We start from the raw sequence: 6013 nt of genomic DNA on the forward strand, positions 1-6013 counted from the left end.
AACAGACAAGTAACAAAGAGAAGTAAAAAAATTTATTGCAGTATTTGTTCCACCAGATTGCTGGGGATCCCTTTCTTGTATTATTTCAGGGTGACCTAATACATCAAAATCTACACTTATAAAAACTCCTCCTGCAGATAGGTCATAGATACTGCATGCTTTTTTTTTCCTTTTTTTTTTTTTTCTTCAATAGAATAAATTATATATGCAGGAGATTCTGCCATTTTACAGCCTGGAAAAACAATGCTTCTCTGGAAACTGGGCTAAGCTAAAGAAAGCCATCCGCTGCTAGGTTAAACTCCAAGAACACTTTATTAAGAACATTAACAGACTAATTTCCAACATTCACTTGTTTATTTTTTTAAACAGAAAGGTTTTTTTCAAGATATAAACAATTTTTTTGTTAAACTATAATACAGTGGGAGTAAAAATGAACTGAGAAGTTTCTGCTGCACAACAGCGAAGGAAGCTCCCACATAAATGTTTACCAAACATTTCCTTCTTTTTTCCTGCGTCCCAGGTTCCATTCTTACTCTTCATTTAACTGATATTTTTTTTTTTTTTTTTTTCCAGAAAGTTGATATTTCAAGTTTTTCTGTTATTTCAATTCTTGTAAATTTGGCTGCATGTACAAATTCATTAGCTGGAAGTTCCATCCTTGGCAGCATACAGCAATCGTAAAGTCTGAACAACTTTATTAGTCAGCTTATTAGCACTCGTTAGAGCAATTTTTTTGTAAATAATGTCTGACTCTTTAATAGTGTCTACCCAAGGCACCAGTTTGCGGCCATCACGGCGCTTAGCCTCAGTCCAGGAGCCACTGTAGGAGCCTGCCATCCACTGAACACTGAAGCCATTGCTGGTTTTCTGTACTACTCTTGCAATTTGTGGTCGGTCTTTGTACTTTGGACAGCAAATAGCGATGACATCCATGACATCAACACTTTCATTCATCTGTGCTGCCAACTCCGTAGAGTCTGAATTTCGTTTTGACCTTCTCAATGACTAAAACATTAGGGGGAAAAAAGACCAAGTGTTACACAAAAGAACTTTAGTGAAATTATTGCTTTTATTGCTTTTAATCCCTTGACGCCGGGAGCTGGGATTTCCCGGCACACATTCCATTGCCGGCAATGAGACGCACCGTGACCGCCAGCGCCAAGGGGTTAACATATCCTTGTAAAACCACATAATCTTAATTTGTACCCGTGTCTTTATCTCTTATTGATATATAAAATTATATATACACATGAATCATAAAGCTACATAAAATCTTGGCAACAATAAAAAGGATAACACACAGTACATTCCAAAGGAAAATTAATAAATTTTTATATGGGATAAATCTCATTTTCTAGGTGTTTTGTTTTTTTTTTTTTTATTGTCTTTTCTGTTAAACTTTCTACAAAAGTTGTATAAACGGTTAAGTAGAGAATCTCTATCTACAAAATGCTTTCTTTCATGTGGATTACATTACTTGGTGTACATTTAATATAATTGACTGACATTTATAAGCACATAAAAATAATTTTACGTAATACGCTGCGAAATACGTTGACTCCTCCTCCGCCTCTTGGTATACAAGATGGATACCAGAAATTAGAAAATACTCTAGACTTTGAAAGATAATTCTGCTAAACAACCTGAAAGGAAATGGTGAGTTATCAGTATATCGCATAAGATTACCAGGAACTTAACATTCTGAAATGTTCATCCAATACATCAGCATCTACTTTCAAGTTTATACTGTGTTACCTAGTTTGAAAGGATTTCACATTTTCTGCAAAGCAACTTTACTTACATCTAAGTACTGTTTTACTATACTCCTCTTCACTTCTTCAGTGATCTTGGAATTAGCCATATCACTCCGCAGAAAATCCAGAGTTTGTTTTGGATGGAAATAAACTCCTGTCTTCCTGTTTATCGCTTTATCATAAACTTTTGCAGATTCAGATGGAGAATATTTCTGAATTTTACTGTTTAAAGAAAACAAAAGGGAAGAGCTTTTAAGGAAAGTCCAAAGCAATTTCAAGGAAAAGCTTTTAAAATCTTCAATATAAGTAGTGATATTTTAATCATTCCATATACAATAGACATCCTGGTAAGAAATGAAATCATTGCTTTTTCTACGCCAGTTTCATTACATTCACAGAATCACAGAATCAATCAGGTTGGAAGAGACCTCTGGGATCATCGAGTCCAACCATTGCCCTGACACCATCATGTCAACTAGACCATGGCACTGAGTGCCATGTCCAGTCTTTTCTTAAACACATCCAGAGATGGTGACTCCACCACCTCCCTGGGCAGCCCATTCCAATGTCTAATGACCCTTTCTGAGAACAAATGCTTCCTAATGTGTAACCTGAACCTCCCCTGGCAAAGCTTGAGGCTGTGTCTTCTTGTCCTATCGCTAGTTGCCTGGGAGAAGAGGCCGACTCCCACTCCACTACAACCTCCCTTCAGGTAGGTGTAGACTGCAGTAAGGTCACCTCTGAGCCTCCTCTTCTCCAGGCTAAACAACCCCAGCTCCCTCAGCTGTTCCTCATAGGTCAGACCCTTCACCAGCTTGGTCGCCCTCCTCTGGACTCGCTCCAACACCTCAACATCTTTCTTGAAGTGTGGGGCCCAGAACTGGATACAGTATTCAAGGTGCGGCCTCACCAGTGCCGAGTACAGAGGGACGATCGCTTCCCTAGACCGGCTGGCTACACTATTCTTAATAGAGGCCAGGATGCCATTGGCCTTCTTGGCCACCTGGGCACACTGCTGGCTCATGTTTAGCCGGCTGTCGATCAGCACCCCCAGGTCTCTTTCCGCCAGGCCGCTTTCTAACCACTTTTCCCCCAGCCTGTAGAGCTGCATGGGGTTGTTGTGGCAGAAGTGTAAGACCCGGCACTTGTTCTTGTTGAACCTCATGCCGTTGGTCTCGGTCCATCTATCTAACTGTTGCCGCTTGTCTGCAGCAAGCTCCGTTCGGTTGCTGGCTGGCCTGAGGCTATCCGCACCCCAGGGCCATTGAGCACTGACACCAATGTGAGGATGCAACAAATGGCGTTTATTTAACTGCGCAACAGCCTTATATAGTCGTCTTGTCCCGTACGAACTCGCACGATAATGACACATCCTGCTCCTTTCGCCACGCCCACCTTCCGTTACAGCCCGAGATTTTCCGGTCGCCGTACCCTAATCTACCTACATTTCCGCCTCCCCATGCTTCAAGTCATGCGAAGTAAAGCGTATCGCTGATTCTGGAGCCTTGCGTCAAAGCGTAAGCGTAGCTGGCGGATACAACATCCCGAGCCCAGGTTCTCCAGTAAGATTCCCCTGCAACTCCTGAGATGCAAAGCAAAAGCAAGCTAATCATGAGCGCATTGTTTAAAGCTTTTGTTTCACTCAGCAACGGCCGCCGTTCCTCATCTTTCTTGGCGCCCCCCCGCTTTACCAGACTCTCTGTACTGTCATGACTCCTCACGTCTGAAGGTCGAGGCTGGTGCTGTTTCGGCTTCCCCCACAGGTACTCCTGCAAAACATAAAGCTCGGACAGCGTACATATTACTTCGGGTTAGGATTTTGTTTTAAATCAGGGCGCAAACAGCGTGTAGGGACCCACTGTATAACATCATCCCGTTTGATGGCGGCATACCCCCTCCCGTGATGTAGCAGCTCCCAACCTGTTTCCCACTCCGCTGTCCCAGGGAACCGAACCTTGACTGGGGGGCCCACTTCTGGCACCCCTGGACCCCAATGTCGCTCAATTGGGGCACGCTCTTGGTCTCCCCGGGCAAAATGATTTAAAGAATAAAGAGGGCGATGTAAAATGTGAGATTGGTAGTTGACAGGAATTACGTCTGGGAATCCTTCCCCCTCCCCAAGAATCTTAATTCTGTGTTTTTGTTTCTTACTTAAACCTGGTTCCCTGTGTCTCGCAGAGCCCAGTCAGAGAATCCCAGCCTTGGTTACCCATAAACCCTGCTCTCTGTTGTTGAGCCACAAAGGTTGTATTAACCATTCGTTGCACAGTTTTCTGCAAACATGCAAACAAACAGGGTAACACAAGTAGGATAATGCCTATTATAAACATTCCCATAAGCAGACTCTATCTACAAAACATGCAGTTTACTTCAGAACATACTGTTATTCTCTGTTATTCTAGCTGAAAGGAAAAGTACTGACAGGAAAGCTGATTCTGTTTAAAGGTAACACAGAGCAGGCCTTTTAGAGCCTACTCTGAGGCCTACTCTTGCTAAACCGTTGCTAAACCATCCGGTATCAATTTCCCCCTTTGGAAGTAGTTAGATTTATTATCTCACTACTTCCATATACTATTCTCAATGATTGCCTCAACACAACCCACGCAGATCCCTATGATAATTATAATCACAACTATATAAACTATTCCCTCTAATAATGTGGCTAACCATCCTTTTAGAAACAATCCACCGTACTCCTGCGCCTGTAGAGACAGAAACATAACCTCGACCCATTAGTAATAGTTCCCCTGGTCCCAACCACTCGTTAGTACCTGGTTCCCTATACCACACTTTGCCTTTGTTTTGCACATAGCTTGCTCCCTGTCGAACTGCCTCCCAATGTATTACAATTGGGGGTCGCTCCTTATCTCCTGCTAAAGTTAAATGGTTAAGTACATAAACAGCTTTTGCAAGTCTCTCAGAAGGTTCAGTTTCCTCTCCCCCTTTTTGTTTTTGCAGAAGCTGTTTCAATGTACTATGAGCATGTTCCACAATCGCCTGACCCGTAGGCGAATGAGGAATCCCAGTGACATGTGTAATACCCCATAGTTGACAAAATTGACGAAAAATTTATGAACAGTATGCTGGTCCATTATCAGTCTTAAGTTGTTGTGGAACCCCAAGACTCACAAAGCAAGCAAGTAAATGTCATTTGACATGACGACCTGTTTCCCCAGTTTGTGCTGTTGCCCATATTACATGTGAAAACGTATCAACAGATACATGAACATATTTGAGCCTTCCAAATTCTGCAATGTGAGTAACGTCCATTTGCCACAGTTGCAACGCACTCAATCCTCGAGGATTTACCCCTATTCCAATTCCCATGCCAATTTTCTGACAACTAGGACAAACACTAACTAATTCACGTGCTTGTGCCATGGTGAGGTGAAATTGTTTCGCTAACATTTTCGCTGATTGATGAAAGAATTGATGGGATAGGTGTACTTGTTCAAATAAATTTGGTGATATTTGTGTATAGAACACAAGTGTGTCTGCTTTATTATTTCCAATGCTCAAACCTTGATCAAATTGATGACTACGAATGTGGGTGACAAAATAAGGTATCTCTCTGAGGTTTATTGCTTGATGCAACTGTAGCAAAATGGTGTAAAGTCGCATATTTCTTATTGGTCGTATAAAAGCTTTTTCAATTCGGTTTACAATGCCTGCTGCATAAAGAGAGTCTGTTACAATATTGACAGGTAAATCCTTCCATTTTACAAAAACCTGATATATCGCAAAAAATTCAAGTGTCTGCAATGAGTCCTCAGTTTGTCCTGAGAATTTACAATGTTTCCATTGTCCATCCTCTTGCCACGTAATAACTGCTGAATGTGATCGCTTTCCTGCATCAGTAAAAACAGTTAGTCCAGTCACAGGTATCTCTGATCTGATAGGTTTTTCTTCCCAATCCTGTTTGCAAATAAACTGTAGCTTTTTATCTCTTGGCAAATGTGTTAACAATTGTCCAGTAAAGTCCTGTAAGGCCATTTGAAAAAGAGTTGACTGATTTGTTAACCACTGTAGATATTCCTTTCTGATAGGTAAATAGATAGCATCTGAGTCTAGTCCGGTAATGTCTGTAATCCTTTTATGTACTTTGATAAGCAATTGTGCTATTGCTTCCACTCTGGTACAAAGTGTTGTTTTAGGATGAAAAACCAAAGAGTCCACTCGAGCATTGCCTTCTGCAATAAACCCAGGCAAATTAGTATGATTTCTTACATGTAAAACATAAAACAATGCAGTTCGGATTT

The 6013-nt window shown here is 41.5% G+C and overlaps 1 long non-coding RNA gene across 1 annotated transcript; it reads right to left on the bottom strand.

The window, feature by feature from the left end:
• Positions 1-293: 293 nt before the first annotated feature.
• On the bottom strand, positions 294-1572 carry LOC137675773 (uncharacterized). Its single transcript, XR_011049996.1, has 2 exons — positions 1535-1572; positions 294-1005 (listed from the first exon to the last, which is right to left on the bottom strand). It is a non-coding gene; the product is annotated as an uncharacterized lncRNA (long non-coding RNA).
• Positions 1573-6013: the final 4441 nt, after the last annotated feature.

This window comes from Nyctibius grandis, chromosome W (assembly GCF_013368605.1).
Source record: "Nyctibius grandis isolate bNycGra1 chromosome W, bNycGra1.pri, whole genome shotgun sequence".
NCBI lineage: Eukaryota > Metazoa > Chordata > Aves > Nyctibiiformes > Nyctibiidae > Nyctibius > Nyctibius grandis.